Raw genomic sequence first — 13,295 nt, 5'->3', positions numbered from 1 at the left:
ATTTGTAGCCAAATGTATAACCTCCCAGTGAGAATGCTGAGAGTTATTCACTTCCCAGGGAGACTCAGATGAGACAGGCACCCAGCTGGTGTCTCTCCCCAGGGGACTTCAGGCTTCTCAGCGTCTGCAGGCAGGGGTGCCAGTGGGGAACTGGATGTTTCCTCAGTACAGAGTGAGAGGTCTCTCCATGTCCGATGCGGGGAAGGTTGGAAGCAGGCGAGGGTAGCACCACCTTTTTACCTGCTGGCTCACTGTCATGTCATAGCAGCAGTAAAATTCAGAGCTGCAATCTAGGTCAGGCATCCATCAGCAAGCTACTGCTCCCGAGCCAGGTCCTGGCAGGTCCATTTGTACAGTATCCTCTGTGGCTGCTTTTGCAAAACAGAGGCAGAGCTGAGTAGGTGTGGCTGAGATTACATGACCCCAAAAGCATAAAATATTTTTTATTGTACTTTAGATTCTGGGGTACGTGTGCAGATCACGCAAGATTGCTGTATAGGTACATTCATGGCAAGGTGGTTTGCTGCCTCCAGCCTCCCATCTCCTATACCTGACATTTTTCCCCTCTTTATCCCTCCCCGCCCTTCCTCCCACTTCCTTCCCCTAGTGCCCTGCAAGGGACCCCAGTGTGTGATGCTCCCCTCTCTGTGTCCAAGTGTTCTCATTGTTCAACACCAGCCTGTGAGTGAGAACACGCGGTGTTTCTGTTCTTGTGTCAGTTTGCTGAGAATGATGGTTTCCAGGTTCATCCACATCCCTACAAAGGACACGAACTCATTGTTTTTTTATGGCTGTACAGTGTTCCATGGTGTATATGTGCCATATTTTCTTTGTCCAGTCTATCACTGATGGGCATTTGGGTTGGTTCCAAGTCTTTGCTATTATAAACAGTGCCTCACTAAACATACACATGCGTGTGTCTTTATAATAGAACGATTTATAGTCCTTTGGGTGTATACCCAGTAATGGGATTGCTGGGTCAAATGGAATTTCTATTTCTAGATCCTTGAGGAATTGCCACACTGTCTTCCACAATGGTTGAACTAATCTTTTTTAAAGCATAAAATATTTACTATGTGGCCCTTTATATTAAGTAAGTTTAATGTAAATTTAAAGTAACGTCGTGTTTCTTGACCTCTGATCTAGACAAAATAATGTCCCTAAGCCACAGAGATTTGGGGTGTCATAGAACAGAATCAGAAGGGAAACGCCAAAAGTCACCCATCCAAAACCACCACACCTCCCTCCCAAATCCCTCCCCGTGGCCACAGAGGCCTCTGTGGGAGAGTTTCCTCCCTTCCCTGAACTCCTTTTACTGACAAAGTTGCAGACTCATTTCTCTGCAAGATTTCCGTGGGCCTGCTTTCAGACTTGGCATACCGTTACAATAGAAATTATTTTCTAGTTTATTAGTTTCATTGATTTATTTGCTCTATGTTGTGTGCTATTTTTGTAGATTTAGAATCTGAAATTTATCAGGAGATGAAGCTCCCTGGATATTGCAAGGGTCACAGTGGGTACAGCACAGAATGAGTGGCCACTGGAGGCTACGTGAATTTTTCACGTAGGTTGGAGCAGAGGATTCCCCTTGGGCAAAGTATGTCTAATAAAAGGTCAGTCGAAGGCCACAGAGTACAAACGTTCAACTGAGCACCAGCCCCCGCTCCCACCAGGTGGGTGCCCAGTCAGTAGGTGGCTGAACACACTCAGGGCTGCTGAGAACAGTTGAATATGTGGGGCAATGCAAGATACTCCCTATCCTGTAGCAGAGACCATAGACTTATGTACTCAGTAGGATGCTGTTACAGCAGATGGCAATAAAGTATCTGTTTAAACCAGTCAGTCACTTTTAATCATTTTCTATTAAGTGGAAACAAAGTATTTTGAGACAGAGGTATCTTTTGCTAATATGCACAAGAATATATTGGTACTAGTTTGCGAATGGATGACTACCTGAGTTGGCCCAAGTAATAATTCATACAATAATATTTAGCATGCGTTTTCTGTGCATCTACTATGTGCCAGTAACTCAGCAAGGCTGTTGGAAGACAGTGGAGAAAAAGCAACAAAACACTCATCCCTGAAAGGGGTGAGTCGGGGGCGTCTGGCATGGATGGGTCAGGGGAGATAGAGTATGATCATGAAAATTCATAAAGGTTTGGCTGAGGAGTATGAACTTGATCTTAGAGTCCCGTGTTTCCCAAAGTGGAGGATGTGCATCTCTGGTGCTATGGTGATTTCCGATAGGATGAGAGCACAGTGCTAATTAGTACTGAGCAGTGCGGGGAGAAAGACAGTCCCTTTGCAGACCTCTTTTACTCTTTTGGATAAGTCAACTAGAGGATCTCCCTTGGGTGTTCCAGTACCTTGACTAACCCTCTAATGTTTGCAATCACCTCCTTGTAACAGAGAAATAGCAGCCCTTAGGCCCAGGGCTTTGGCAGAGGGAAGTATCTACCTACAATTAAAAGTCCGTAACAACAAGAGTGTGTGTATGTGGGTTTACATGTTAAATATATTTAATTAAAATATTTAATTAATACAAATGTTCATTAAAGTGTGATCTGCTTTAATAAAACAAATGAATACGATAAAATGAAGGTGACACAAGGTTATGGGGAAAAATGGGTGAGCTTCATGTGTGAATGATTGCAGCTGGGGGAACAGTACCAAAGGTTATTTTCAGTGCGCAGGTGTGATGAAGCTCCTTGAAGTTCTGCCTGTCTGGAAATCCAGGCATCTCTCCCCTGAGCTCTTCTCCAGGAGCTCCCAGCAGGGCCACATCTAAGCTACATCCAGGGACATCTGTTTTCTGGCTCTAAGATTTAATTCTCCAGCTTCCTGCTCTGGAAATGCAGTGCACATTGCTGCTCTGAGCTCCACCTGCCAGCTGCTCAGCCTGGTTTTAGCTCAAGTGGGAAAAGACGTTCAGGATTTATGATGTTCCGAGAGAACATTGAGAGCCAAAATCTTCACTTGCCGGAGGGCTGTGGTGGAATGATGGAGATGAGAGATTCTCTCCTGAGAAGGAGTGCCTTGCTTAGCAGAGGAATTTCCAACGGTCTGAGAGTGTCCAGCGCATGAGGGAGGTGTTGCTTTCCATGCACACGGAGAGGGGCAGCAGGTGAGTAACTTTTCCTCTTTTAGCTAATCTTCACGGTCACACACCTTCTCCAAGACTATTTGAGCCCCAGGAAGCAGGTGGAGGAGGCTGCCTGTCATTTTCTTACTTTACCTGCCTTATTATCCTGGGCAAATCCTGCCTTTTCTTTGGGTCTCAAGTCCTGATCATATAAAATGGAGAGGTTGGACAGATGCGTCTTTTTGTTTTGTTTCTTCAGTGGCTGTTCTTTTTTTTTTTTTTTCTTTTCCTCTGCCTCCTTCTCTCACTCACTTTTATACTCCCACCCTCTATATCTCCCACATTTTCCTCTCTCAGTCTATTTATGTATGTATGTATCTAGCTAGCTAGCTCTATATCTATTTATCCAATGTATCTAACATCTGTCTATATCTATCAATCTATCTGCCATCTATCAGTCTATCTATTATCTATCTGCCTATCTGTGTATATCTATCCATCTTCCTATCTATCTATATCTATCATTTATTTATCTGTCTTTCTACCTATCTACATCTATCAGTCATCATCATCTATCTGTCTCTATCTATCACCTATCTATATATATATCTATCTATGTCTCTCTATATGTCTACATCTATCTATTTATCATCTTTCATCTATCTATATCTATCTGTATCTATCTATCTATATCTATCTATTATCTATCTGTCTCTATATGTCTATGTCTATCTATCATCTATCTATCCGTATCTATCTATCTATATCTGTCTATCTATATCTATCTATCTATCTATCTATCTATCTATCTATCTATTATCTATCTGTCTCTCTATATGTCTATATCTATCTATTTAACACCTATCTATCTATCTATATTTATCTATCTATATCTATCTATCTATATCTGTCTATCTATATCTATCTATGTATCTATCTATCTATCTATTGAGTTTAGGGATCTGGGCCACCAAGAGGGCCCTGCAGGTAGCATTTGCCATTCCTGGAACCTGCACCAGGAGCTGACCTTGTGTGTTCCATGAGTCACACTAGAAGGTTGCAGCCTGCTCAGGCGTGGTCTCTGACCTGCCTTTCCTGCCCTACAGCCTGCAGCCTTCTCAGAGAGCACTCCACAGAGAAGAAAGCCCTATGAAGCCAAAGAAACCCCATATATAACCTCAGCTGACCCCTGTAATTTTCTTAATTGCAGGTCAGATGGCTCCTCCTTTTAGGGGTCATTAAATCTCATCAGGCTTCTCAATTCACAGGATCCATTGAAGAATTAGCTGGCAGAGCCTTGGGGGGAGAGGAAGCTGTGCACTGTGCACAGTGTCTTTGCGTTTTGATAAGATTAGAGTTTATCAAAGCGCAATAAGTATCCATGCCTGGTGGCTTATGTGGACAACTTCAGGTGATGCATAGGAAAGTGGATTCTGATATTTAGTTGGAAGTCTATGTGAATGCAAGGCAAAGTCTAGATGTAGGCAAGCAAGCCATTAGGGTACAAAATTACACATGGTTTCCACTTCCCACATGTGTAACCCTGAGCATGAGTAGAATGAGCGTCGCCTTAGATCCTGAGCCATGGTCCTCACCCTGCCTCACTCTGTGAATGTGTGTGTCCATGTATGTGTGTGTGCATGTGTCTAAGTGTGTGCGTGCATGAGTGTACGTGTGTATGCATTTGTGTGCATGTGCATGTGCGTATGTGTGCAAGTGTGTTTGCGTCTGCATGTGTGTGTGTCTGCATGTGTGTGCATTGCGTGTGTGTCTCTGTGTGTGTGCATGTGTGTGTCCACTGGCATAACTAATTAGTTATTCCAGCTCTATGAAGTCCATAACTAGTACATCAGCATTTTGTGAATATCACTCTTATTACTTAGGAAGGTGGAAAGACCAGAGTTTTGATTTAAAGAAAATTATTAAGTAATAACATCTGAAGACTTCTTAGGTAGAGAAAATTACAGATGCACAGTGAGGGGGTTGGGAAGCAATATGCTGAGTGGCATGTTTCCTGCAGACTCGAAGGGCGGTGCAGCCTCCCTGGCACGATGGCATCTTTTTTTTTCCTTAACGGACTCCTATCTAATCCCAAATCACAGGAATTCTGTTACTCAAAAATAGCCCTACAGTGCCATCCCACTGTGCCTGAGAGGTCTGGAACCTTTTTTTAAAGGCAGGAGGAGAGATGAATGTGTCAAAGGATGTTTTCTTTTTCTCTCAAGTACATCTGTTCTCGTTGAAAACAAAAGACTTCCTCCTCTGGCAGTGGACCTTCAAATACAAGCTGTTTCTTTACAAGTTATACATTTAAATGATCTTCAACTACCCCAGACTTTTGACTTTGTCACTGAAAACTAAAGAGGCAGCATTTTGGCTGGAGGTCAGAGGACTGAAGATGATGGCCGAGATCACTGTCGTCGGCAGTAGTGATGTGATTCTTGAGATTCGTGCTGAAAAGCATTAGCGGAAACGTGCTCATCTGCTGCTGAAACTGTGTCCCTGTCATTTTAGAGAAAGACTGGGAGAAAAACAAGTGATTACCACATCCCTTTTGGGAGGGTACACTAGAAAAATGGTATCAGGCAAGATAAAGGGCAGCGATTACTTCACAGGCGTCAGTTCAAGCACAGGAATCCACTGCACTTGAGTAGGATGATAATTTAGAAGGCATAATATACGGTAGATTTTTTCTGATGCTTAATATTTTCTTTAAAATAAGAAATAGCATGGGACAGGTACTAGGAAGGGACCAAAGAGATCCAGACAAGTATTAAGATACCAGGCACTTCTGAAAATTACAGGTACCTGGCGTCACATACAAAATTGATAGCAATCTGCTGTCTCTTTTCTGCTATCAAAAGAACATCAGAATCTTTGACTGCAGCTTATTTCAAGTACTTGAAAATCTATTACAATTTGAAGTACGAAGACTGTACAATCAGGATTTTTACACGAGCTGACAAACTTAGTGTATGTATTTATCATTAGGGGTCTCATAAATATAGTAGTGTTTTTTAAAAAAATGTTCCTTTTACCACCACTTCTGTAAACATTTCCAAAATGTTCCTCTTACCAATTCTTAGTTGGCAACTGACTTACCTCTCATTTTCTCTACCATTGTGCTATGTCACAAAAGGCTAATGTTAAATTGCTTCAGGTTTCTTGGCTGCCTGATTCTGGGCTTCATCGAGCTCCAGAAACATGGCGTCCATTGTGTGTTTTGTCTTGGCCTATGAATAGCATATACACATTTGAAATATCTTCCCTGCACTAAAAGAATATTCAGGCACAGTTACTCGAATAGATAGTTTATTATTCTTACAGGCTAAGGTTGCCTGCTGATAGACATGAGAGCCAGGGTCTCTGGGATATTTTTGTCATGTGCTCAAATACTACCTCATGGGGACAAGATGGCTGCAGTGGGCGCATCACCGCTCTATGCCACCCCAGTGGAAAGCTGATCAAAAAGCAATGGTTGAAGGGCCTTTCTCACACCAAGCTTCCACTGAAATGAGTTATGGAATACAGTTCCTAAAACAGAGCTTATCACAAGGTAAATGCTTTAAAGTATGACATATTACAATCACACAAATAAACATGACTACGCCTACGCACGTTTTAGCTAACCTTTAAACTTCAACATTTTCAGAAATGTAAATGCTATACATTTCCAAAACCTATCATTCAAACTTACTCTTTTACCTTCCTAGTATACTTACTTAGTTTTGAAAGTTTTGAAGAGTCATTTTCCAATTTCACATTCTATTTTCATCAACATTCACTTTCTGAAATCAGAGGAAATTGTATGTGTGTGTGTGTGTGTGTATGTGTGTTCACGTGTAAATGCATGTGTGTGAGAGATTATATAGACGTACACAGACCTTTATCCATCCCTGGGAAGAATAAAGCCTTCCCAGAACCTGGTTTCCTCATTACCTGTGTGTGAGAGAGATTATGTGTTATTTTATGTTCTTTTATTTTTTTTTCTCCATAAGATACTAATCAATCACAAGTTCTTAGCTGAAGAATATGAAGATCAGAAAAGGATGCCTTCCTTGCTGGGATTTACTCATTTATTCAAGAGATATTTATGGAGCCGACATCAGACCAGACCCTCCTGGCCCTTGCTGGCAGGTGTGGAAAGCACACATAGGCAGATAGTTCAAAGTATGCACAGAAACAGTCCCTTCATTGATAAGTGCCATTGTAACTCAGCTCAGGCCAGGCTGCTCTCAACTTGCAAAGAATATCCCAGAGGCAATTCGTGGTGAAGGAAAAGCAGCTTTATTATTCAAGTGCCAGCAGTGGAGGAGAATGGCCAGACTCGAGTCTCAAAGAAACATCTCAACTCTTTCAGCTGAGTGAGGGGGTTTAAGAAGAGAGACTTGGTGTGGGAGACACGCAGGAGTGCTGCAGAATGCTGGGTCCGTGGGTCTTGTTCCAATGGCTATCTTGAGTAATGGCTCTTCCAGAGGTCCGCTTGTTAATACCTCAACCTGGGCCTGGTGGTGGTAGACTAATCATTCACGAGTGTGTGATGGGGAAGCCTGTGTAGGGGTATTCTGCAGCTGGGTTTCTAGGCCTGGTTTGTTTCAAAATTAGCCCCTAGAATTTCCAAGCAAGCATATAAGTAAATAAATGAGCACAGTGTAAGGGAATGCCTGGTGGGAAAGGGAGGGAAATAAAGGGTTCGGAAGTCTATTTCAAGACTGTAGTCTGGGATTCAGAAAGAAAGTGGGAAAAAACTTCTAAGATGCATTTCAAGGCTGAGATACCGGGTTATACTGTAAAATAAACAAGCAAGATTGAGAAAGAAAGCATGGCCGGATGGATGCTCGTTCAGCAGGTGGGTGGCTCAGGAGAGCTGATCTATTGTATGATGTCTGAACGATGATCTAAACGGGGGTGATGTCAGAAGGAGTGGGCTAGGACCATTGATAAAAGATCTCTGTCAAAGTGGCCTGCAGTCAGATATAAACTGTGGACTCTGGTTCCTGACAATGAATGACCAAGGTCAATTTATGGACGCTGTGAACCGAGACAACTGGAGACAGGTCTCAGTTAATTTAGAAAGTTGATTTTGTCAAGGTTGAGGATAGATGTCCATGACACAGCCTCAGGAGGTCCTGACGACATGTCCCAAGGTGGTCACAGCACAGTTTGGTTTTATACATTTCAGGGAGACATGAGACATCAATCAATATGTGTAAAATGAACATTGGTTTGGTCTGGAAAGGTGGGACTTCTCCAAGCAGGAAGGGGGATTCCAGGTCACAGGTAGGTAGGAGACAAGTAGTGGCATTCTTTTGATTAGCCTTTCCAGAGGAGGAGATCAGATATGTATTCATCTCAGTGAGCAGAGGAATGATTGAATGATTGAATAGAGTAGGAGTCAGGTTTGACCTAAGCAATTCTCTGCTTGACTTTTCCTTTTAGTTTAGTGATTAGAGGTCCCAAGATATTTTCCTTTTACAATAGGATAGGTGGCAAATGATTGATTCTATCTGATATTAGGGTCCAATACCCTCGCCTCTCTATTTTTTGGAGGAAAAATGTTATCAGCCTTTTTACCTGTGCTTTTCGTATCTCACTGGATTTGGCATTGGAGGCTGTCAAAGACCCACGGACCTGCTAAGTGAACTGGGGCCATGCGTTTCTTTCTTTTTGCTCTGCTCGGCTGCAGAAAACTCAGTGGTCAGTTGTATTCTGTCCTCCTCTCAAGAAACCTAATAGGATAGTCTAGAGTTGAAAAAACTGATGTTTTCTATAAAGTCTGTGATATTGATAGAACTAGACAGTCTGACCTGAGGCAGAACTAACACTCAGAAAATAAACGTGATTTGAGTTCTTACAAGAGGATTTCATCAACCAGTTGGAATCTAGCTTGTTTGAGAATAGGGATTGGACAATTAAGATATTATTGTCTGCAGAAGTGTCTAAGATCTTGTCAACCACATTCACAGCTATACTAATTTTTTGAAGTCAGATCTTTGTGACATGGGGAAGTGAAAATACAAATATTATACCTAATAGTCACGGAAAACTCCATGTATTTCCACAGTCCAGATGTGGTCATTGATTTATCAAAGTGCTTGGAGAATTGTCAAAAGGATTTTGTATTGTTCTGTGGTTTTGGTTTGATGTTTTAATGTTTTCAGCAGCATATCAATCCATCTAAATTTCATATCTAAGGAAGATGAAAAAGAGAAGGACTCTTTAGTTGTCCTTACAGAAAGTGATGATTAGAAGAGCCAGAATTTTCATGTTTAAGGTACTTCGTTGTTAGAAGAACTTGGTGTTAACATCAAGTTATTGAAGACACCAAAAAAAAAACAACAACAACAACAAAAATAAAACAAAAAAAAAAAACCAAAAAACAATTAGTTCATCTACTGAGTGACCCATTTGTAGATTTAATTATCCATCAACCCATACATTCAATTATCCATTCATCCACCCACCTATCCATCCATCTATCCACACCTGCATCCATCCATCTATGCATCTACCTGTGCATTCACCCACCTATGCATCCATTTATCTATGCATCTACTGATGTGTCCAAGCCTCCATGTGTTGAGATTCATGTGTGGTGGCTGGCAAACAACACAGCCTAATTTTAATAACAAAAGAAGGGGGAGATGTTGGAATTCACTTGGGGTGGCTGGCAAAATATTAAGGAAATATCAGGGAAAGTTATAGATTATAGTCTCAAACATTTTGGGAGGCCAAAAGGTTTTATTGTGACAGGCCAAAGACAGCCATCCATTAAGTTAGGGAGAAGATAGAGATGATAAAAGTCTTTCCCAGTTTAGCTCTGTTTACCCTATGTCCCTTTGTCTCTACTCTGTTTACTCACATAAACTTTGTGCTGGATAGTCTTCTCAGGGGGATATCAAAAGGGGCACCACCTGTGACCTCGATCACATCGGGATCACCACATGAGACATTTATCAACACCTGTGGAGGTCTGGCCTGCAGACCCTGACTCAATGATGGATGAATAAAAATACTATTACACCTGGTTCAGTGATTCAAGTGGGCTGGACCGCTTTTTGAATTTTATCCACACACTCACCAACATCTGCTATTTTTATAGACTCTGGATATTAGACTTGGTCGAATGCATAGTTTGTGAAAAATTTCTCCCATTCTGTAGGTTGTCTGTTTTCTCCCTTGTTTCTCTTACTTTGTAAAAACTTTTTAGTTTAATTAGGTATTAAAAATTTTTTTTCTGTTGCAATTGCTTTTGAGGGCTTCAGTCATAAATTGTTTGTCAACGTCAATATTGAGATGGCTATTTCCCAGGATTTCTTCTAAGATTTTTACATTTTAACATCTTAAATTTAAGTTTTAATTTTTCCTGAGTTAATTTTTGTATATGCTAATAAGTAAGAGTCTTGTTTCATTCTTCTACATATGGCTACCCAGCTATCCCAGTACCATTTACTGAATAGGGAGTCTTCTCCCCATTGCTTATTTTTGTCAAGTCAAAGATCAGATGGTTGTAGGCATCCAGCTTTATTTCTGAGTTATTTATCCTGGTTCATTGTTCTGTCTGTCCATTTTTGTACTAGTGTCATGCTGTTTTGGTTACTGTAGCCTTATATTATAGTTTGAAGTCAGATAATGTGGTACTTCTGGGTTTGTTCTTTTTACTTAGCATTGTTTTGACTATTTGGGCTCTTTTATGGTTCCATTTGAATATTAGCACTTTTATTCTAAATCTTTGAAAAAACAACTTGATAGTTTGGTAGGAATGGCGCTGAATATGTAAATTACTTTTCCTAGTATTATTAAAATAATATTTTAATAATATTGATTCTTCCAATCCATGGGCACGGAATATTTTTTCATTTATTTGTGTCATCTCTTGATTTCTTTCAGCAGTGTTCTGTAGTTCTTCTGACATAGATGTTTCACCTCCTTGGTTATCTATATTCCTATGTATATTATTATTATTTGTTCTAAGTATTGTAATGGGGATTACATTCTTGATTTGTCTCTCATTTTAAGCATAATTGACATATAGAAATGCTACTGATTTTTGTACATTGATTTTCTTATCTATTAGTTCTACGAGTCTTTTGGTGAAGTCTTCAGGGTTTTCAAGGTGCAGAATCATATCAACAGTGAAGAGAAATAGTTTAACTTCTTTTCGTATGTGACAGCCTTTTCTTTCTCTTGCGTGATTGCTGTGGCTAGGATTTCCAGTACTATGCTGAATAGGAGTGGTGAGAGTGGGCATCCTTGTCTTGTTCCAGTTCTCAATAGGAATGGTTCCCTCTGTTGTCCAGTATGATGTTGGCTTTGGATTTTTCATTAGTGACACTTAATTGTTTTGAAACATGTTTCTTTGATGCCTAGTTTGTTGAGGATTTTTAGCATGAAAGGATGTTGGATCTTATCAAAAGTGTTTTCTGCATCTGTTGAGATGATCATATGGTTTATATCTTTAATTCTGTTTAAGTAGTGATTAACATTTATTGATATGTATATGAACCAACCTTGCATCCCATGAATAAGCTTTCTTAATCATGATGAATTAACTTTTTGATATGCAACTGGATTTTGTTTGTTAGTATTTTGTTGAGAATTTTTGTGTCTGTGTTCATCAAGAACAATGGCCTAAAGTTTTCTTTTTGGAGACAGAGTTTCGCTCTTGTCATCCAGGCTGGAGTGCAATGTCACAATCTTGGCTCACTACAATCCTACCTCCCACGTTCAGCCTCAGCCTCTGGAGTAGCTGGGATTACAGGCACTCATTGTGTCTCTGCCAGATTTTGCTATCAAGCTGATGCTGGCTTCATAGAATGAGTGAAGAAGGAGTCCCTCTTCCTCATTTTTTGAGAATAGTTTCAATAGCATTGGTGTCAGTTCTTTGTATGCCTGGTGGAATTTGGCTGTGAATCCATCTTTTCCAGGGCTTCTTTGGTTGGTTGGTTTTTACTACTGATTCAGTTTTGGAACTTGTTATTGGCCTGCTTGGGCTTTCACTTTTTTCATGCTTCAATCTTGGGAGATTGTATGTTTCTAGAAACATATACATTTCCTCTAGATTTCTAATTTCTGTACATAAAAGTGTTTGTAGTAGTCACTGAGGATCTTTTGTATTCCTGTGAGGTCAGTTGTAATGTCACCTTTGTCATTTCTAATTGTGTTTATTTGGATTTTCTCTTTTTCTTTACAAAGCTGGTAGGCTACCACTCTTTTTTATTCTTTCAATAAATCAACTTTTGGTTTCATGGATCTTTTGTATGGATTTTTACCTATCGATTTAACTCAGCTGTTCTCTTATTGTAGTTATTTATTTTCCTCTGTTACCTTTGTGGTTGTTGCTGTTGTGTTTGTTTTTCTAGTTCCTCTGGGTACAATGTTAGAATTAGTTTTTTATTGTGTATGTACTACATTTTCTTTTTCTAATCTGTCATTTATAAGCATTTAGGTTGATCATGAATCTAATCTAATCTCTATGTTCATTTGTCTTGATGGAATTTGAAATAGATTTCAGCAGTGGTGTTAAAAAATGCTGATAGTTGTATATCCCACAGAGAGAGAAATGACAGGGTGGCTTATTATTTTAGCATGGGGACATGGTGTACACTAGATGACTATGGTCAGGTTGGACAAGCCCCACCCCCAAATAAAAGATTTGAGATCTTTTTAAGTACTTGTTACAGGCATTTAGCACTATAAACTTCCCTCATAACACTGCTTTTGTTGCATCTCAACGATTTTGACATGTTTATTTTCTATTTTCATTAATTTCTTAGAAGTTTTTGATTTCTGCCTTAATTTCATTGTTCACCAAGTCATTCAGGAACACATTGTTTAATTTCCATGTAATTATGTGGTTTTAAAAGATCTCTGTCATATTAATTTCTATGTTTATTGTGCTATGATCCAAGAGAGTGCTTGATATAATTATACTTTAAAAAATGGTATTGAGAATTGCTGTACAGCTGAGCATGTGGTTGATCTCAGAATATGTTCTGTGTGAAGGTGAGAAGAATTTCTATTTCATGTACATCAGACAGAGTATTCTGTAGATGTCTCTTAGGTCCCATTGGTCTGGTGTTTTGTCTACTCCAGAATTTCTTAGTTTTCTGCCTCAGTGATCTGTCTAATGCTGTCGGTGGGGCATTGAAGTATCCTACTTTTATTGTGTGACTGTCTAACTCTTTTTGTAGGTCAATAAGAGTTTGTTTTA

At 40.0% G+C, this 13,295-nt stretch overlaps 1 long non-coding RNA gene across 2 annotated transcripts in view; it reads left to right on the top strand.

The window, feature by feature from the left end:
- The first annotated feature begins 2,855 nt into the window (after positions 1–2,855).
- LOC141585042 (uncharacterized) overlaps positions 2,856–13,295 on the top strand; it is a 54,221-nt gene continuing 43,781 nt past the window's right edge. For both annotated transcript variants that reach the window (XR_012518312.1, XR_012518311.1), the window contains exon 1: positions 2,856–3,124. This is a non-coding gene — a long non-coding RNA (uncharacterized LOC141585042). The remainder of the gene's footprint in view (positions 3,125–13,295) is intronic.

This window comes from Saimiri boliviensis, chromosome 7 (genome assembly GCF_048565385.1).
Source record: "Saimiri boliviensis isolate mSaiBol1 chromosome 7, mSaiBol1.pri, whole genome shotgun sequence".
In the NCBI taxonomy this organism is placed as follows: domain Eukaryota; kingdom Metazoa; phylum Chordata; class Mammalia; order Primates; family Cebidae; genus Saimiri; species Saimiri boliviensis.
The sequence above is the reverse complement of the archived record's forward strand: the minus strand, read 5'-3'. Positions and strand labels throughout refer to the sequence as shown.